This window comes from Oncorhynchus mykiss, chromosome 18 (assembly GCF_013265735.2).
Source record: "Oncorhynchus mykiss isolate Arlee chromosome 18, USDA_OmykA_1.1, whole genome shotgun sequence".
Lineage (NCBI taxonomy): Eukaryota > Metazoa > Chordata > Actinopteri > Salmoniformes > Salmonidae > Oncorhynchus > Oncorhynchus mykiss.
In genome coordinates this window covers 67826484-67847247 of record NC_048582.1, presented here as the reverse complement: position 1 = coordinate 67847247, position 20764 = coordinate 67826484, and the positions used below count along the sequence as shown (strand labels likewise).

Genomic DNA, 20764 nt, shown 5'->3' with positions numbered 1-20764 from the left:
AACATGGCCAAGATGTTCAAATGTTCAAAGATGACCAGCAGGGTCAAAAAATAATAATCACAGTGGTTGTTGAGGGTGCAACAGGTCAGCACATCAGAAGTAAATGTCAGTTGGCTTTTGACAGCTGATTATTCAGAGCATCTCTACCACACCTGCTGTCTCTAGAGAGGTTAAAACAACAGGTCCGGGACAGGTCGCACGTCCGGTGAACCGGTCAGGGTTCCATAGCAGCAGGCAGAACACTTGAAACTGGAGCAGCAGCACAACCAGGTGGACTGGGGACAGCAAGGAGTCATCAGGCCGGGAAGACCTGAAGCATGGTCTTAGGGCTCAGGTCCTTCTCCAAGAGAAAGAAAGAGCAAAGAAGAGAGAAAGAAAGAGAGAATTAGAGAGAGCATGCATAAATAGACACAAGACACCGGATAAGACAGGAGAAATACTCTAGCTATAACAGACTGACCCCAGCCCCCCGACACACAACTACTGCAGCATAAATACTTGAGGCTGAGACAGGAGGGGTCGGGAGAAACTGTGGCCCCGTCCGACGATACCCCCGGTCAGGGCCTAACAGGCAGGATATAACCCCACACACTTTGCCAAAGCACAGCCCCCACGCCACTAGAGCGATATCTTCAACCACCGACTTACCATCCTGAGACAAGGGCAAAAAAAGCATTCATTACCCTCGGCTCACTTTTTCACTATCCCAAAATGCAACTACTGGCATTCTAAGGGGATGTAGCTCAGCGCAAGAGCGAATGCTTTGCATGTATGAGGACATCAGATCAATCCCCTGCATCTACATGAAACCACCACACTAAGCAGATTATAGATCATATTTTAAGAAGGAACATATGATCAGCTGAACTTCTTACCATCTAGGTCATGGCTTTGGGAATTACTTGTCCACCTTCGATAGCTCAGTTGGTAGAGCGGAGGACTGTAGGTTATAATTGTAGCAATCCTTAGGTCGCTGGTTCAAATCCGGCTCGAAGGAATGTATTTTTTCTTTTGGCTTGCTCCAACTTTTGACAGCAGTGCACTTTGACTTGTGTTTGACAAACATATTATCTTTCCCTGAGATCGCCAAATTCATAACTTGTTGACCTTCCATAGGACAGTTGGTAAAGTCGCGGAGAGTATTTGAAATTGCAACAATCCTTATGTCACTGGCTCACACTGGCTCAAAGGAGGATAACTTTTTCAGCGGTTTTTGACAGCAGTGCACTTTAACTTGACAATCAAATCAATCAAATATTTTTATAAAGTCCTTCTTTCATCAGCTGATGTCACAAAGTGCTGTACAGAAACCCAGCCTACAACCCCAAACAGCAAGCAATGCAGGTGTAGAAGCACGGTGGCTAGAAAAAACTCCCTAGAAAGGCCAAAAACCTAGGAAAAAACCTAGAGAGGAACCAGGCTGTCAGTCATCGTCTGGCTGTTCCGGGTATCGATTATAACAAAACATGGCCAAGATGTTCAAATGTTCATAGACGACCAGCAGTTTGAAAAAATAATAATCACAGTGGTTGTTGAGGGTGCAACAGGTCAGCACATCAGAAGTAAATGTCAGTTGGCTTTTCATAGCTGATTATTCAGAGTATCTCTACTCTGCTCTACCTGCTGTCTCTAGAGAGTTTAAAACAACAGGTCTGGGACAGGTCGCACGTCCGGTGAACCGGTCAGGGTTCCATAGCCGCAAGCAGAACACTTGAAACTGGAGCAGCAGCACAACCAGGTGGACTGGGGACAGCAAGGAGTCATCAGGCCGGGAAGACCTGAAGCATGGTCTTAGGGCTCAGGTCCTTCTCCAAGAGAAAGAAAGAGCAAAGAAGAGAGAAAGAGAGAGAGAATTAGAGAGAGCATGCATAAATAGACACAGGACACCGGATAAGACAGGAGAAATACTCTAGCTATAACAGACTGACCCCAACCCCCCGACACACAAACTACTGCAGCATAAATACTTGAGGCTGAGACAGGAGGGGTCGGGAGACACTGTGGCCCCGTCCGACGATACCCCCGGTCAGGGCCTAACAGGCAGGATATAACCCCACACACTTTGCCAAAGCACAGCCCCCACACCACTAGAGCGATATCTTCAACAACGGAGGACTGTAGGTGATAATTGTAGCAATCCTTAGGTCGCTGATTCAAATCCGGCTCGAAGGAATGTATTTTTTTTTGTGGCTTGCTCCAACTTTTGACAGCAGTGCACTTTGACTTGTGTTTGACAAACATATTATCTTTCCCTGAGATCGCCAAATTCATAACTTGTTGACCTTCCATAGGACAGTTGGTAAAGTCGCGGAGTGTATTTGAAATTGCAACAATCCTTATGTCACTGGCTCACACTGGCTCAAAGGAGAATAACTTTTTCAGCGGTTTTTGACAGCAGTGCACTTTAACTTAACAATCAAATCAATCAAATATTTTTATAAAGTCCTTCTTTCATCAGCTGATGTCACAAAGTGCTGTACAGAAACCCAGCCTACAACCCCAAACAGCAAGCAATGCAGGTGTAGAAGCACGGTGGCTAGGAAAAACTCCCTAGAAAGGCCAAAACCTAGGAAAAAACCTAGAGAGGAATCAGGCTGTGAGGGGTGGCCAGTCATCGTCTGGCTGTGCCGGGTATCGATTATAACAAAACATGGCCAAGATGTTCAAATGTTCATAGATGACCAGCAGGGTCAAAAAATAATAATCACAGTGGTTGTTGAGGGTGCAACAGGTCAGCACATCAGAAGTAAATGTCAGTTGGCTTTTCACAGCTGATTATTCAGAGCATCTCTACCACACCTGCTGTCTCTAGAGAGGTTAAAACAACAGGTCCGGGACAGGTCGCACGTCCGGTGAACCGGTCAGGGTTCCATAGCAGCAGGCAGAACACTTGAAACTGGAGCAGCAGCACAACCAGGTGGACTGGGGACAGCAAGGAGTCATCAGGCCGGGAAGACCTGAAGCATGGTCTTAGGGCTCAGGTCCTTCTCCAAGAGAAAGAAAGAGCAAAGAAGAGAGAAAGAAAGAGAGAATTAGAGAGAGCATGCATAAATAGACACAAGACACCGGATAAGACAGGAGAAATACTCTAGCTATAACAGACTGACCCCAGCCCCCCGACACACAACTACTGCAGCATAAATACTTGAGGCTGAGACAGGAGGGGTCGGGAGAAACTGTGGCCCCGTCCGACGATACCCCCGGTCAGGGCCTAACAGGCAGGATATAACCCCACACACTTTGCCAAAGCACAGCCCCCACGCCACTAGAGCGATATCTTCAGTTTTAAGTTCCTCGGCATACACATCACAGACAAACTGAATTGGTCCACTCACACAGACAGCATCGTGAAGAAGGCGCAGCAGCGCCTCTTCAACCTCAGGAGGCTGAAGAAATTCGGCTTGTCACCAAAAGCACTCACAAACTTCTACAGATGCACAATCGAGAGCATCCTGGCGGGCTGTATCACCGCCTGGTATGGCAACTGCACCGCCCTCAACCGTAAGGCTCTCCAGAGGGAAGTGAGGTCTGCACAACGCATCACCGGGGGCAAACTACCTGCCCTCCAGGACACCTACACCACCCGATGTCACAGGAAGGCCATAAAGATCATCAAGGACATCAACCACCCGAGCCACTGCCTGTTCACCCCGCTATCATCCAGAAGGCGAGGTCAGTACAGGTGCATCAAAGCTGGGACCGAGAGACTGTAAAACAGCTTCTATCTCAAGGCCATCAGACTGTTAAACAGCCACCACTAACACTGAGTGGCTGCTGCCAACACACTGACACTGACTCAACTCCAGCCACTTTAATAATGGGAATTGATGGGAAATGATGTAAATATATCACTAGCCACTTTAAACAATGCTACCTTATATAATGTTACTTACCCTACATTATTCATCTCATATGCATACGTATATACTGTACTCTATATCATCGACTGTATCCTTATGTAATACATGTATCACTAGCCACTTTAAACTATGCCACTTTGTTTACATACTCATCTCATTTGTACATACTGTACTCGATACCATCTACTGTATCTTGCCTATGCTGCTCTGTACCATCACTCATTCATATATCCTTATGTACATATTCTTTATCCCCTTACACTGTGTACAAGACAGTAGTTTTGGAATTGTTAGTTAGATTACTTGTTATTACTGCATTGTCGGAACTAGAAGCACAAGCATTTCGCTACACTCGCATTAACATCTGCTAACCATGTGTATGTGACAAATAAAATTTGATTTGATTTGATTTGATTCAACCACCGACTTACCATCCTGAGACAAGGGCAAAAAAAGCATTCATTACCATCGGCTCACTTTTTCACTATCCCCAAATGCAACTACTGGCATTCTAAGGGGATGTAGCTCAGCGCAAGAGCGAATACTTTGCATGTATGAGGACATCGGATCAATCCCCTGCATCTCCATGAAACCACCACACTAAGCAGATTATAGATCATAGTTTAAGAAGGAACATATGATCAGCTGAACTTATTACCATCTAGGTCATGGCTTTCGGAGTTACTTGTCCACCTTCGATAGCTCAGTTGGTAGAGTGGAGGACTGTAGGTGATAATTGTAGCAATCCTTAGGTCGCTGGTTCAAATCCGGCTCACAAACTTCTACAGATGCACAATCGAGAGCAGCATAAATACTTGAGGCTGAGACAGGAGGGGTCGGAAGAAACTGTGGCCCCGTCCGACGATACCCCTGGTCAGGGCCTAACAGGCAGGATATAACCCCACACACTTTGCCAAAGCACAGCCCCCACACAACTAGAGTGATATCTTCAACCACCGACTTACCATCCTGAGACAAGGGCAAAAAAAGCATTCATTACCCTCGGCTCACTTTTTCACTATCCCCAAATGCAACTACTGGCATTCTAAGGGGATGTAGCTCAGCGCAAGAGCGAATACTTTGCATGTATGAGGACATCGGATCAATCCCCTGCATCTCCATGAAACCACCACACTAAGCAGATTATAGATCATATTTTAAGAAGGAACATATGATCAGCTGAACTTCTTACCATCTAGGTCATGGTTTTTGGATTTACATGTCCACCTTCGATAGCTCAGTTGGTAGAGCGGAGGACTGTAGGTGATAATTGTAGCAATCCTTAGGTCGCTGGTTCAAATCCGGCTCGAAGGAATGTATTTTTTCTTTTGGCTTGCTCCAACTTTTGACAGCAGTGCACTTTGACTTGTGTTTGACAAACATATTATCTTTCCCTGAGATCGCCAAATTCATAACTTGTTGACCTTCCATAGGACAGTTGGTAAAGTCGCGGAGTGTATTTGAAATTGCAACAATCCTTATGTCACTGGCTCACACTGGCTCAAAGGAGGATAACTTTTTCAGCGGTTTTTGACAGCAGTGCACTTTAACTTGACAATCAAATCAATCAAATATTTTTATAAAGTCCTTCTTTCATCAGCTGATGTCACAAAGTGCTGTACAGAAACCCAGCCTACAACCCCAAACAGCAAGCAATGCAGGTGTAGAAGCACGGTGGCTAGAAAAAACTCCCTAGAAAGGCCAAAAACCTAGGAAAAAACCTAGAGAGGAACCAAGCTGTGAGGGGTGGCCAGTCATCGTCTGGCTGTTTCGGGTATCGATTATAACAAAACATGGCCAAGATGTTCAAATGTTCATAGACGACCAGCAGTTTGAAAAAATAATAATCACAGTGGTTGTTGAGGGTGCAACAGGTCAGCACATCAGAAGTAAATGTCAGTTGGCTTTTCACAGCTGATTATTCAGAGTATCTCTACCACACCTGCTGTCTCTAGAGAGTTTAAAACAACAGGTCTGGGACAGGTCGCACGTCCGGTGAACCGGTCAGGGTTCCATAGCCGCAAGCAGAACACTTGAAACTGGAGCAGCAGCACAACCAGGTGGACTGGGGACAGCAAGGAGTCATCAGGCCGGGAAGACCTGAAGCATGGTCTTAGGGCTCAGGTCCTTCTCCAAGAGAAAGAAAGAGCAAATAAGAGAGAAAGAGAGAGAGAATTAGAGAGAGCATGCATAAATAGACACAGGACACCGGATAAGACAGGAGAAATACTCTAGCTATAACAGACTGACCCCAGCCCCCCGACACACAAACTACTGCAGCATAAATACTGGAGGCTGAGACAGGAGGGGTCGGGAGAAACTGTGGCCCCGTCCGACGATACCCCTGGTCAGGGCCTAACAGGCAGGATATAACCCCACACACTTTGCCAAAGCACAGCCCCCACGCCACTAGAGCGATATCTTCAACCACCGACTTACCATCCTGAGACAAGGGCAAAAAAAGCATTCATTACCCTCGGCTCACTTTTTCACTATCCCCAAATGCAACTACTGGCATTCTAAGGGGATGTAGCTCAGCGCAAGAGCGAATGCTTTGCATGTATGAGGACATCAGATCAATCCCCTGCATCTACATGAAACCACCACACTAAGCAGATTATAGATCATATTTTAAGAAGGAACATATGATCAGCTGAACTTCTTACCATCTAGGTCATGGCTTTGGGAATTACTTGTCCACCTTCGATAGCTCAGTTGGTAGAGCGGAGGACTGTAGGTTATAATTGTAGCAATCCTTAGGTCGCTGGTTCAAATCCGGCTCGAAGGAATGTATTTTTTCTTTTGGCTTGCTCCAACTTTTGACAGCAGTGCACTTTGACTTGTGTTTGACAAACATATTATCTTTCCCTGAGATCGCCAAATTCGTAACTTGTTGACCTTCCATAGGACAGTTGGTAAAGTCGCGGAGTGTATTTGAAATTGCAACAATCCTTATGTCACTGGCTCACACTGGCTCAAAGGAGGATAACTTTTTCAGCGGTTTTTGACAGCAGTGCACTTTAACTTGACAATCAAATCAATCAAATATTTTTATAAAGTCCTTCTTTCATCAGCTGATGTCACAAAGTGCTGTACAGAAACCCAGCCTACAACCCCAAACAGCAAGCAATGCAGGTGTAGAAGCACGGTGGCTAGAAAAAACTCCCTAGAAAGGCCAAAAACCTAGGAAAAAACCTAGAGAGGAACCAGGCTGTGAGGGGTGGCCAGTCATCGTCTGGCTGTTCCGGGTATCGATTATAACAAAACATGGCCAAGATGTTCAAATGTTCATAGATGACCAGCAGGGTCAAAAAATAATAATCACAGTGGTTGTTGAGGGTGCAACAGGTCAGCACATCAGAAGTAAATGTCAGTTGGCTTTTCATAGCTGATTATTCAGAGTATCTCTACCACACCTGCTGTCTCTAGAGAGTTTAAAACAACAGGTCTGGGACAGGTCGCACGTCCGGTGAACCGGTCAGGGTTCCATAGCCGCAAGCAGAACACTTGAAACTGGAGCAGCAGCACAACCAGGTGGACTGGGGACAGCAAGGAGTCATCAGGCCGGGAAGACCTGAAGCATGGTCTTGGGGCTCAGGTCCTTCTCCAAGAGAAAGAAAGAGCAAAGAAGAGAGAAAGAGAGAGAGAATTAGAGAGAGCATGCATAAATAGACACAGGACACCGGAAAAGACAGGAAAAATACTCTAGCTATAACAGACTGACCCCAGCCCCCCGACACACAAACTACTGCAGCATAAATACTGGAGGCTGAGACAGGAGGGGTCGGGAGAAACTGTGGCCCCGTCCGACGATACCCCTGGTCAGGGCCTAACAGGCAGGATATAACCCCACACACTTTGCCAAAGCACAGCCCCCACGCCACTAGAGCGATATCTTCAACCACCGACTTACCATCCTGAGACAAGGGCAAAAAAAGCATTCATTACCCTCGGCTCACTTTTTCACTATCCCCAAATGCAACTACTGGCATTCTAAGGGGATGTAGCTCAGCGCAAGAGCGAATGCTTTGCATGTATGAGGACATCAGATCAATCCCCTGCATCTACATGAAACCACCACACTAAGCAGATTATAGATCATATTTTAAGAAGGAACATATGATCAGCTGAACTTCTTACCATCTAGGTCATGGCTTTGGGAATTACTTGTCCACCTTCGATAGCTCAGTTGGTAGAGCGGAGGACTGTAGGTTATAATTGTAGCAATCCTTAGGTCGCTGGTTCAAATCCCGCTCGAAGGAATGTATTTTTTCTTGTGGCTTGCTCCAACTTTTGACAACAGTGCACTTTGACTTGTGTTTGACAAACATATTATTTTTCCCTGAGATCGCCGAATTCATAACTTGTTGACCTTCCATAGGACAGTTGGTAAAGTCGCGGAGTGTATTTTAAATTGCAACAATCCTTATGTCACTGGCTCACACTGGCTCAAAAAAGATTATAACAAAACATGGCCAAGATGTTCAAATGTTCATAGATGACCAGCAGGGTCAAAAAATAATAATCACAGTGGTTGTTGAGGGTGCAACAGGTCAGCACATCAGAAGTAAATGTCAGTTGGCTTTTCATAGCTGATTATTCAGAGTATCTCTACCACATCTGCTGTCTCTAGAGAGTTTAAAACAACAGGTCTGGGACAGGTGGCACATCCGGTGAACCGGTCAGGGTTCCATAGCCGCAGGCAGAACACTTGAAACTGGAGCAGCAGCACAACCAAGTGGACTAGGGACAGCAAGGAGTCATCAGGCCGGGAAGACCTGAAGCATGGTCTTAGGGCTCAGGTCCTTCTCCAAGAGAAAGAAAGAGCAAAGAAGAGAGAAAGAGAGAGAGAATTAGAGAGAGCATGCATAAATAGACACAGGACACCGGATAAGACAGGATAAATACTCTAGCTATAACAGACTGACCCCAGCCCCCCGACACACAAACTACTGCAGCATAAATCCTGGAGGCTGAGACAGGAGGGGTCGGGAGAAACTGTGGCCCCGTCCGACGATACCCCCGGTCAGGGCCTAACAGGCAGGATATAACCCCACACACTTTGCCAAAGCACAGCCCCCACGCCACTAGAGCGATATCTTCAACCACCGACTTACCATCCTGAGACAAGGGCAAAAAAAGCATTCATTACCCTCGGCTCACTTTTTCACTATCCCCAAATGCAACTACTGGCATTCTAAGGGGATGTAGCTCAGCGCAAGAGCGAATGCTTTGCATGTATGAGGACATCAGATCAATCCCCTGCATCTACATGAAACCACCACACTAAGCAGATTATAGATCATATTTTAGGACCCGGTCATATAGGCCCCGGTCAGGGCCTAACAGGCAGGATATAACCCCACTCACTTTGCCAAAGCACAGCCCCCACGCCACTAGAGCGATATCTTCAACCACCGACTTACCATCCTGAGACAAGGGCAAAAAAAGCATTCATTACCATCGGCTCACTTTTTCACTATCCCCAAATGCAACTACTGGCATTCTAAGGGGATGTAGCTCAGCGCAAGAGCGAATACTTTGCATGTATGAGGACATCGGATCAATCCCCTGCATCTCCATGAAACCACCACACTAAGCAGATTATAGATCATATTTTAAGAAGGAACATATGATCAGCTGAACTTCTTACCATCTAGGTCATGGCTTTGGGAATTACTTGTCCACCTTCGATAGCTCAGTTGGTAGAGCGGAGGACTGTAGGTGATAATTGTAGCAATCCTTAGGTCGCTGGTTCAAATCCGGCTCGAAGGAATGTATTTTTTATTTTGGCTTGCTCCAACTTCTGACAGCAGTGCACTTTGACTTGTGTTTGACAAACATATTATCTTTCCCTGAGATCGCCGAATTCATAACTTGTTGACCTTCCATAGGACAGTTGGTAAAGTCGCGGAGTGTATTTGAAATTGCAACAATCCTTATGTCACTGGCTCACACTGGCTCAAAGGAGGATAACTTTTTCAGCGGTTTTTGACAGCAGTGCACTTTAACTTGACAATCAAATCAATCAAATATTTTCATAAAGTCTTTCTTTCATCAGCTGATGTCACAAAGTGCTGTACAGAAACACAGCCTAAAACCCCAAACAGCAAGCAATGCAGGTGTAGAAGCACGGTGGCTAGAAAAAACTCCCTAGAAAGGCCAAAACCTAGGAAAAAACCTAGAGAGGAACCAGGCTGTGAGGGGTGGCCAGTCATCGTCTGGCGGTTCCGGGTATCGATTATAACAAAACATGGCCAAGATGTTCAAATGTTCATAGACGACCAGCAGTTTGAAAAAATAATAATCACAGTGGTTGTTGAGGGTGCAACAGGTCAGCACATCAGAAGTAAATGTCAGTTGGCTTTTCATAGCTGATTATTCAGAGTATCTCTACCACACCTGCTGTCTCTAGAGAGTTTAAAACAACAGGTCTGGGACAGGTCGCACGTCCGGTGAACCGGTCAGGGTTCCATAGCCGCAGGCAGAACACTTGAAACTGGAGCAGCAGCACAACCAGGTGGACTGGGGACAGCAAGGAGTCATCAGGCTGGGAAGACCTGAAGCATGGTCTTAGGGCTCAGGTCCTTCTCCAAGAGAAAGAAAGAGCAAAGAAGAGAGAAAGAGAGAGAATTAGAGAGAGCATGCATAAATAGACACAGGACACCGGATAAGACAGGAGAAATACTCTAGCTATAACAGACTGACCCCAGCCCCCCGACACACAAACTACTGCAACATAATAAATACTGGAGGCTGAGACAGGAGGGGTCGGGAGAAACTGTGGCCCCGTCCGACGATACCCCCGGTCAGGGCCTAACAGGCAGGATATAACCCCACACACTTTGCCAAAGCACAGCCCCCACGCCACTAGAGCGATATCTTCAACCACCGACTTACCATCCTGAGACAAGGGCAAAAAAAGCATTCATTACCCTCGGCTCACTTTTTCACTATCCCCAAATGCAACTACTGGCATTCTAAGGGGATGTAGCTCAGCGCAAGAGCGAATGCTTTGCATGTATGAGGACATCAGATCAATCCCCTGCATCTACATGAAACCACCACACTAAGCAGATTATAGATCATATTTTAAGAAGGAACATATGATCAGCTGAACTTCTTATCATCTAGGTCATGGCTTTAGGAATTACTTTTCCACTTTCGATAGCTCAGTTGGTAGAGCGGAGGACTGTAGGTAATAATTGTAGCAATCCTTAGGTCGCTGGTTCAATTCCAGCTCGAAGGAAATCATTTTTTCTTGTGGCTTGCTCCAACTTTTGACAGCAGTGCACTTTGACTTGTGTTTGACAAACATATTATCGATTATAACAAAACATGGCCAAGATGTTCAAATGTTCATAGATGACCAGCACGGTCAAAAAATAATAATCACAGTGGTTGTTGAGGGTGCAACAGGTCAGCACATCAGAAGTAAATGTCAGTTGGCTTTTCATAGCTGATTATTCAGAGTATCTCTACCACACCTGCTGTCTCTAGAGAGTTTAAAACAACAGGTCTGGGACAGGTCGCACGTCCGGTGAACCGGTCAGGGTTCCATAGCAGCAGGCAGAACACTTGAAACTGGAGCAGCAGCACAACCAGGTGGACTGGGGACAGCAAGGAGTCATCAGGCCGGGAAGACCTGAAGCATGGTCTTAGGGCTCAGAAACTGTGGCCCCGTCCGACGATACCCCCGGTCAGGGCCTAACAGGCAGGATATAACCCCACACACTTTGCCAAAGCACAGCCCCCACACCACTAGAGCGATATCTTCAACCACCGACTTACCATCCTGAGACAAGGGCAAAAAAAGCATTCATTACCCTCGGCTCACTTTTTCACTATCCCCAAATGCAACTACTGGCATTCTAAGGGGATGTAGCTCAGCGCAAGAGCGAATGCTTTGCATGTATGAGGACATCAGATCAATCCCCTGCATCTACATGAAACCACCACACTAAGCAGATTATAGATCATATTTTAAGAAGGAACATATGATCAGCTGAACTTCTTACCATCTAGGTCATGGCTTTGGGAATTACTTGTCCACCTTCGATAGCTCAGTTGGTAGAGCGGAGGACTGTAGGTTATAATTGTAGCAATCCTTAGGTCGCTGGTTCAAATCCAGCTCGAAGGAATGTATTTTTTCTTTTGGCTTGCTCCAACTTTTGACAGCAGTGCACTTTGACTTGTGTTTGACAAACATATTATCTTTCCCTGAGATCGCCAAATTCATAACTTGTTGACCTTCCATAGGACAGTTGGTAAAGTCGCGGAGTGTATTTGAAATTGCAACAATCCTTATGTCACTGGCTCACACTGGCTCAAAGGAGGATAACTTTTTCAGCGGTTTTTGACAGCAGTGCACTTTAACTTGACAATCAAATCAATCAAATATTTTTATAAAGTCCTTCTTTCATCAGCTGATGTCACAAAGTGCTGTACAGAAACCCAGCCTACAACCCCAAACAGCAAGCAATGCAGGTGTAGAAGCACGGTGGCTAGAAAAAACTCCCTAGAAAGGCCAAAAACCTAGTAAAAAACCTAGAGAGGAACCAGGCTGTGAGGGGTGGCCAGTCATCGTCTGGCTGTTCCGGGTATCGATTATAACAAAACATGGCCAAGATGTTCAAATGTTCATAGACGACCAGCAGTTTGAAAAAAAAATAATCACAGTGGTTGTTGAGGGTGCAACAGGTCAGCACATCAGAAGTAAATGTCAGTTGGCTTTTCATAGCTGATTATTCAGAGTATCTCTACCACACCTGCTGTCTCTAGAGAGTTTAAAACAACAGGTCTGGGACAGGTCGCACGTCCGGTGAACCGGTCAGGGTTCCATAGCAGCAGGCAGAACACTTGAAACTGGAGCAGCAGCACAACCAGGTGGACTGGGGACAGCAAGGAGTCATCAGGCCGGGAAGACCTGAAGCATGGTCTTAGGGCTCAGGTCCTTCTCCAAGAGATAGAAAGAGCAAAGAAGAGAGAAAGAAAGAGAGAATTAGAGACAGCATGCATAAATAGACACAGGACACCGGATAAGACAGGAGAAATACTCTAGCTATAACAGACTGACCCCAGCCCCCCGACACACAAACTACTGCAACATAAATACTGGAGGCTGAGACAGGAGGGGTCGGGAGAAACTGTGGCCCCGTCCGACGATACCCCCGGTCAGGGCCTAACAGGCAGGATATAACCCCACACACTTTGCCAAAGCACAGCCCCCACGCCACTAGAGCGATATCTTCAACCACCGACTTACCATCCTGAGACAAGGGCAAAAAAAGCATTCATTACCCTCGGCTCACTTTTTCACTATCCCCAAATGCAACTACTGGCATTCTAAGGGGATGTAGCTCAGCGCAAGAGCGAATGCTTTGCATGTATGAGGACATCAGATCAATCCCCTGCATCTACATGAAACCACCACACTAAGCAGATTATAGATCATATTTTAAGAAGGAACATATGATCAGCTGAACTTCTTACCATCTAGGTTATGGCTTTGGGAATTACTTGTCCACCTTCGATAGCTCAGTTGGTAGAGCGGAGGACTGTAGGTTATAATTGTAGCAATCCTTAGGTCGCTGGTTCAAATCCAGCTCAAAGGAATGTATTTTTTCTTTTGGCTTGCTCCAACTTTTGACAGCAGTGCACTTTGACTTGTGTTTGACAAACATATTATCTTTCCCTGAGATCGCCAAATTCATAACTTGTTGACCTTCCATAGGACAGTTGGTAAAGTCGCGGAGTGTATTTGAAATTGCAACAATCCTTATGTCACTGGCTCACACTGGCTCAAAGGAGGATAACTTTTTCAGCGGTTTTTGACAGCAGTGCACTTTAACTTGACAATCAAATCAATCAAATATTTTTATAAAGTCCTTCTTTCATCAGCTGATGTCACAAAGTGCTGTACAGAAACCCAGCCTACAACCCCAAACAGCAAGCAATGCAGGTGTAGAAGCACGGTGGCTAGAAAAAACTCCCTAGAAAGGCCAAAAACCTAGGAAAAAACCTAGAGAGGAACCAGGCTGTGAGGGGTGGCCAGTCATCGTCTGGCTGTTCCGGGTATCGATTATAACAAAACATGGCCAAGATGTTCAAATGTTCATAGACGACCAGCAGTTTGAAAAAAAAATAATCACAGTGGTTGTTGAGGGTGCAACAGGTCAGCACATCAGAAGTAAATGTCAGTTGGCTTTTCATAGCTGATTATTCAGAGTATCTCTACCACACCTGCTGTCTCTAGAGAGTTTAAAACAACAGGTCTGGGACAGGTCGCACGTCCGGTGAACCGGTCAGGGTTCCATAGCCGCAGGCAGAACACTTGAAACTGGAGCAGCAGCACAACCAGGTGGACTGGGGACAGCAAGGAGTCATCAGGCCGGGAAGACCTGAAGCATGGTCTTAGGGCTCAGGTCCTTCTCCAAGAGAAAGAAAGAGCAAAGAAGAGAGAAAGAGAGAGAATTAGAGAGAGCATGCATAAATAGACACAGGACACCGGATAAGACAGGAGAAATACTCTAGCTATAACAGACTGACCCCAGCCCCCCGACACACAAACTACTGCAACATAAATACTGGAGGCTGAGACAGGAGGGGTCGGGAGAAACTGTGGCCCCGTCCGACGATACCCCCGGTCAGGGCCTAACAGGCAGGATATAACCCCACACACTTTGCCAAAGCACAGCCCCCACGCCACTAGAGCGATATCTTCAACCACCGACTTACCATCCTGAGACAAGGGCAAAAAAAGCATTCATTACCCTCGGCTCACTTTTTCACTATCCCCAAATGCAACTACTGGCATTCTAAGGGGATGTAGCTCAGCGCAAGAGCGAATGCTTTGCATGTATGAGGACATCAGATCAATCCCCTGCATCTACATGAAACCACCACACTAAGCAGATTATAGATCATATTTTAAGAAGGAACATATGATCAGCTGAACTTCTTATCATCTAGGTCATGGCTTTAGGAATTACTTTTCCACTTTCGATAGCTCAGTTGGTAGAGCGGAGGACTGTAGGTAATAATTGTAGCAATCCTTAGGTCGCTGGTTCAATTCCAGCTCGAAGGAAATCATTTTTTCTTGTGGCTTGCTCCAACTTTTGACAGCAGTGCACTTTGACTTGTGTTTGACAAACATATTATCGATTATAACAAAACATGGCCAAGATGTTCAAATGTTCATAGATGACCAGCACGGTCAAAAAATAATAATCACAGTGGTTGTTGAGGGTGCAACAGGTCAGCACATCAGAAGTAAATGTCAGTTGGCTTTTCATAGCTGATTATTCAGAGTATCTCTACCACACCTGCTGTCTCTAGAGAGTTTAAAACAACAGGTCTGGGACAGGTCGCACGTCCGGTGAACCGGTCAGGGTTCCATAGCAGCAGGCAGAACACTTGAAACTGGAGCAGCAGCACAACCAGGTGGACTGGGGACAGCAAGGAGTCATCAGGCCGGGAAGACCTGAAGCATGGTCTTAGGGCTCAGAAACTGTGGCCCCGTCCGACGATACCCCCGGTCAGGGCCTAACAGGCAGGATATAACCCCACACACTTTGCCAAAGCACAGCCCCCACACCACTAGAGCGATATCTTCAACCACCGACTTACCATCCTGAGACAAGGGCAAAAAAAGCATTCATTACCCTCGGCTCACTTTTTCACTATCCCCAAATGCAACTACTGGCATTCTAAGGGGATGTAGCTCAGCGCAAGAGCGAATGCTTTGCATGTATGAGGACATCAGATCAATCCCCTGCATCTACATGAAACCACCACACTAAGCAGATTATAGATCATATTTTAAGAAGGAACATATGATCAGCTGAACTTCTTACCATCTAGGTCATGGCTTTGGGAATTACTTGTCCACCTTCGATAGCTCAGTTGGTAGAGCGGAGGACTGTAGGTTATAATTGTAGCAATCCTTAGGTCGCTGGTTCAAATCCAGCTCGAAGGAATGTATTTTTTCTTTTGGCTTGCTCCAACTTTTGACAGCAGTGCACTTTGACTTGTGTTTGACAAACATATTATCTTTCCCTGAGATCGCCAAATTCATAACTTGTTGACCTTCCATAGGACAGTTGGTAAAGTCGCGGAGTGTATTTGAAATTGCAACAATCCTTATGTCACTGGCTCACACTGGCTCAAAGGAGGATAACTTTTTCAGCGGTTTTTGACAGCAGTGCACTTTAACTTGACAATCAAATCAATCAAATATTTTTATAAAGTCCTTCTTTCATCAGCTGATGTCACAAAGTGCTGTACAGAAACCCAGCCTACAACCCCAAACAGCAAGCAATGCAGGTGTAGAAGCACGGTGGCTAGAAAAAACTCCCTAGAAAGGCCAAAAACCTAGTAAAAAACCTAGAGAGGAACCAGGCTGTGAGGGGTGGCCAGTCATCGTCTGGCTGTTCCGGGTATCGATTATAACAAAACATGGCCAAGATGTTCAAATGTTCATAGACGACCAGCAGTTTGAAAAAAAAATAATCACAGTGGTTGTTGAGGGTGCAACAGGTCAGCACATCAGAAGTAAATGTCAGTTGGCTTTTCATAGCTGATTATTCAGAGTATCTCTACCACACCTGCTGTCTCTAGAGAGTTTAAAACAACAGGTCTGGGACAGGTCGCACGTCCGGTGAACCGGTCAGGGTTCCATAGCAGCAGGCAGAACACTTGAAACTGGAGCAGCAGCACAACCAGGTGGACTGGGGACAGCAAGGAGTCATCAGGCCGGGAAGACCTGAAGCATGGTCTTAGGGCTCAGGTCCTTCTCCAAGAGAAAGAAAGAGCAAAGAAGAGAGAAAGAAAGAGAGAATTAGAGACAGCATGCATAAATAGACACAGGACACCGGATAAGACAGGAGAAATACTCTAGCTATAACAGACTGACCCCAGCCCCCCGACACACAAACTACTGCAACATAAATACTGGAGGCTGAGACAGGAGGGGTCGGGAGAAACTGTGGCCCCGTCCGACGATACCCCCGGTCAGGGCCTAACAGGCAGGATATAACCCCACACACTTTGCCAAAGCACAGCCCCCACGCCACTAGAGCGATATCTTCAACCACCGACTTACCATCCTGAGACAAGGGCAAAAAAAGCATTCATTACCCTCGGCTCACTTTTTCACTATCCCCAAATGCAACTACTGGCATTCTAAGGGGATGTAGCTCAGCGCAAGAGCGAATGCTTTGCATGTATGAGGACATCAGATCAATCCCCTGCATCTACATGAAACCACCACACTAAGCAGATTATAGATCATATTTTAAGAAGGAACATATGATCAGCTGAACTTCTTACCATCTAGGTTATGGCTTTGGGAATTACTTGTCCACCTTCGATAGCTCAGTTGGTAGAGCGGAGGACTGTAGGTTATAATTGTAGCAATCCTTAGGTCGCTGGTTCAAATCCAGCTCAAAGGAATGTATTTTTTCTTTTGGCTTGCTCCAACTTTTGACAGCAGTGCACTTTGACTTGTGTTTGACAAACATATTATCTTTCCCTGAGATCGCCAAATTCATAACTTGTTGACCTTCCATAGGACAGTTGGTAAAGTCGCGGAGTGTATTTGAAATTGCAACAATCCTTATGTCACTGGCTCACACTGGCTCAAAGGAGGATAACTTTTTCAGCGGTTTTTGACAGCAGTGCACTTTAACTTGACAATCAAATCAATCAAATATTTTTATAAAGTCCTTCTTTCATCAGCTGATGTCACAAAGTGCTGTACAGAAACCCAGCCTACAACCCCAAACAGCAAGCAATGCAGGTGTAGAAGCACGGTGGCTAGAAAAAACTCCCTAGAAAGGCCAAAAACCTAGGAAAAAACCTAGAGAGGAACCAGGCTGTGAGGGGTGGCCAGTCATCGTCTGGCTGTTCCGGGTATCGATTATAACAAAACATGGCCAAGATGTTCAAATGTTCATAGACGACCAGCAGTTTGAAAAAAAAATAATCACAGTGGTTGTTGAGGGTGCAACAGGTCAGCACATCAGAAGTAAATGTCAGTTGGCTTTTCATAGCTGATTATTCAGAGTATCTCTACCACACCTGCTGTCTCTAGAGAGTTTAAAACAACAGGTCTGGGACAGGTCGCACGTCCGGTGAACCGGTCAGGGTTCCATAGCCGCAGGCAGAACACTTGAAACTGGAGCAGCAGCACAACCAGGTGGACTGGGGACAGCAAGGAGTCATCAGGCCGGGAAGACCTGAAGCATGGTCTTAGGGCTCAGGTCCTTCTCCAAGAGAAAGAAAGAGCAAAGAAGAGAGAAAGAGAGAGAATTAGAGAGAGCATGCATAAATAGACACAGGACACCGGATAAGACAGGAGAAATACTCTAGCTATAACAGACTGACCCCAGCCCCCCGACACACAAACTACTGCAACATAAATACTGGAGGCTGAGACAGGAGGGGTCGGGAGAAACTGTGGCCCCGTCCGACGATACCCCCGGTCAGGGCCTAACAGGCAGGATATAACCCCACACACTTTGCCAAAGCACAGCCCCCACGCCACTAGAGCGATATCTTCAACCACCGACTTACCATCCTGAGACAAGGGCAAAAAAAGCATTCATTACCCTCGGCTCACTTTTTCACTATCCCCAAATGCAACTACTGGCATTCTAAGGGGATGTAGCTCAGCGCAAGAGCGAATGCTTTGCATGTATGAGGACATCAGATCAATCCCCTGCATCTACATGAAACCACCACACTAAGCAGATTATAGATCATATTTTAAGAAGGAACATATGATCAGCTGAACTTCTTATCATCTAGGTCATGGCTTTAGGAATTACTTTTCCACTTTCGATAGCTCAGTTGGTAGAGCGGAGGACTGTAGGTAATAATTGTAGCAATCCTTAGGTCGCTGGTTCAATTCCAGCTCGAAGGAAATCATTTTTTCTTGTGGCTTGCTCCAACTTTTGACAGCAGTGCACTTTGACTTGTGTTTGACAAACATATTATCGATTATAACAAAACATGGCCAAGATGTTCAAATGTTCATAGATGACCAGCACGGTCAAAAAATAATAATCACAGTGGTTGTTGAGGGTGCAACAGGTCAGCACATCAGAAGTAAATGTCAGTTGGCTTTTCATAGCTGATTATTCAGAGTATCTCTACCACACCTGCTGTCTCTAGAGAGTTTAAAACAACAGGTCTGGGACAGGTCGCACGTCCGGTGAACCGGTCAGGGTTCCATAGCAGCAGGCAGAACACTTGAAACTGGAGCAGCAGCACAACCAGGTGGACTGGGGACAGCAAGGAGTCATCAGGCCGGGAAGACCTGAAGCATGGTCTTAGGGCTCAGAAACTGTGGCCCCGTCCGACGATACCCCCGGTCAGGGCCTAACAGGCAGGATATAACCCCACACACTTTGCCAAAGCACAGCCCCCACACCACTAGAGCGATATCTTCAACCACCGACTTACCATCCTGAGACAAGGGCAAAAAAAGCATTCATTACCCTCGGCTCACTTTTTCACTATCCCCAAATGCAACTACTGGCATTCTAAGGGGATGTAGCTCAGCGCAAGAGCGAATGCTTTGCATGTATGAGGACATCAGATCAATCCCCTGCATCTACATGAAACCACCACACTAAGCAGATTATAGATCATATTTTAAGAAGGAACATATGATCAGCTGAACTTCTTACCATCTAGGTCATGGCTTTGGGAATTACTTGTCCACCTTCGATAGCTCAGTTGGTAGAGCGGAGGACTGTAGGTTATAATTGTAGCAATCCTTAGGTCGCTGGTTCAAATCCAGCTCGAAGGAATGTATTTTTTCTTTTGGCTTGCTCCAACTTTTGACAGCAGTGCACTTTGACTTGTGTTTGACAAACATATTATCTTTCCCTGAGATCGCCAAATTCATAACTTGTTGACCTTCCATAGGACAGTTGGTAAAGTCGCGGAGTGTATTTGAAATTGCAACAATCCTTATGTCACTGGCTCACACTGGCTCAAAGGAGGATAACTTTTTCAGCGGTTTTTGACAGCAGTGCACTTTAACTTGACAATCAAATCAATCAAATATTTTTATAAAGTCCTTCTTTCATCAGCTGATGTCACAAAGTGCTGTACAGAAACCCAGCCTACAACCCCAAACAGCAAGCAATGCAGGTGTAGAAGCACGGTGGCTAGAAAAAACTCCCTAGAAAGGCCAAAAACCTAGTAAAAAACCTAGAGAGGAACCAGGCTGTGAGGGGTGGCCAGTCATCGTCTGGCTGTTCCGGGTATCGATTATAACAAAACATGGCCAAGATGTTCAAATGTTCATAGACGACCAGCAGTTTGAAAAAAAAATAATCACAGTGGTTGTTGAGGGTGCAACAGGTCAGCACATCAGAAGTAAATGTCAGTTGGCTTTTCATAGCTGATTATTCAGAGTATCTCTACCACACCTGCTGTCTCTAGAGAGTTTAAAACAACAGGTCTGGGACAGGTCGCACGTCCGGTGAACCGGTCAGGGTTCCATAGCAGCAGGCAGAACACTTGAAACTGGAGCAGCAGCACAACCAGGTGGACTGGGGACAGCAAGGAGTCATCAGGCCGGGAAGACCTGAAGCATGGTCTTAGGGCTCAGGTCCTTCTCCAAGAGAAAGAAAGAGCAAAGAAGAGAGAAAGAAAGAGAGAATTAGAGACAGCATGCATAAATAGACACAGGACACCGGATAAGACAGGAGAAATACTCTAGCTATAACAGACTGACCCCAGCCCCCCGACACACAAACTACTGCAACATAAATACTGGAGGCTGAGACAGGAGGGGTCGGGAGAAACTGTGGCCCCGTCCGACGATACCCCCGGTCAGGGCCTAACAGGCAGGATATAACCCCACACACTTTGCCAAAGCACAGCCCCCA

The 20764-nt window shown here is 46.0% G+C and overlaps 13 non-coding genes across 13 annotated transcripts; all 13 read left to right on the top strand.

Annotated features, from left to right (window-relative positions):
* The first annotated feature begins 909 nt into the window (after positions 1 to 909).
* On the top strand, positions 910 to 997 carry trnay-gua. Its single transcript is given in 2 exon segments — positions 910 to 946; positions 962 to 997. It is a non-coding gene; the product is annotated as a tRNA-Tyr (tRNA).
* A 4089-nt stretch (positions 998 to 5086) lies between these two features.
* On the top strand, positions 5087 to 5174 carry trnay-gua. Its single transcript is given in 2 exon segments — positions 5087 to 5123; positions 5139 to 5174. It is a non-coding gene; the product is annotated as a tRNA-Tyr (tRNA).
* Positions 5175 to 6560: 1386 nt separating this feature from the next.
* Positions 6561 to 6648, top strand: trnay-gua. Its single transcript is given in 2 exon segments — positions 6561 to 6597; positions 6613 to 6648. It is a non-coding gene; the product is annotated as a tRNA-Tyr (tRNA).
* Positions 6649 to 8034: 1386 nt separating this feature from the next.
* trnay-gua lies at positions 8035 to 8122 on the top strand. Its single transcript is given in 2 exon segments — positions 8035 to 8071; positions 8087 to 8122. It is a non-coding gene; the product is annotated as a tRNA-Tyr (tRNA).
* Positions 8123 to 9547: 1425 nt separating this feature from the next.
* Positions 9548 to 9635, top strand: trnay-gua. The gene is given in 2 exon segments: positions 9548 to 9584; positions 9600 to 9635. It is a non-coding gene; the product is annotated as a tRNA-Tyr (tRNA).
* Positions 9636 to 11021: 1386 nt separating this feature from the next.
* Positions 11022 to 11109, top strand: trnay-gua. Its single transcript is given in 2 exon segments — positions 11022 to 11058; positions 11074 to 11109. It is a non-coding gene; the product is annotated as a tRNA-Tyr (tRNA).
* An 803-nt stretch (positions 11110 to 11912) lies between these two features.
* Positions 11913 to 12000, top strand: trnay-gua. Its single transcript is given in 2 exon segments — positions 11913 to 11949; positions 11965 to 12000. It is a non-coding gene; the product is annotated as a tRNA-Tyr (tRNA).
* Positions 12001 to 13386: 1386 nt separating this feature from the next.
* trnay-gua lies at positions 13387 to 13474 on the top strand. The gene is given in 2 exon segments: positions 13387 to 13423; positions 13439 to 13474. It is a non-coding gene; the product is annotated as a tRNA-Tyr (tRNA).
* Positions 13475 to 14858: 1384 nt separating this feature from the next.
* Positions 14859 to 14946, top strand: trnay-gua. Its single transcript is given in 2 exon segments — positions 14859 to 14895; positions 14911 to 14946. It is a non-coding gene; the product is annotated as a tRNA-Tyr (tRNA).
* Positions 14947 to 15749: 803 nt separating this feature from the next.
* trnay-gua lies at positions 15750 to 15837 on the top strand. Its single transcript is given in 2 exon segments — positions 15750 to 15786; positions 15802 to 15837. It is a non-coding gene; the product is annotated as a tRNA-Tyr (tRNA).
* A 1386-nt stretch (positions 15838 to 17223) lies between these two features.
* On the top strand, positions 17224 to 17311 carry trnay-gua. Its single transcript is given in 2 exon segments — positions 17224 to 17260; positions 17276 to 17311. It is a non-coding gene; the product is annotated as a tRNA-Tyr (tRNA).
* A 1384-nt stretch (positions 17312 to 18695) lies between these two features.
* Positions 18696 to 18783, top strand: trnay-gua. The gene is given in 2 exon segments: positions 18696 to 18732; positions 18748 to 18783. It is a non-coding gene; the product is annotated as a tRNA-Tyr (tRNA).
* Positions 18784 to 19586: 803 nt separating this feature from the next.
* On the top strand, positions 19587 to 19674 carry trnay-gua. Its single transcript is given in 2 exon segments — positions 19587 to 19623; positions 19639 to 19674. It is a non-coding gene; the product is annotated as a tRNA-Tyr (tRNA).
* Positions 19675 to 20764: the final 1090 nt, after the last annotated feature.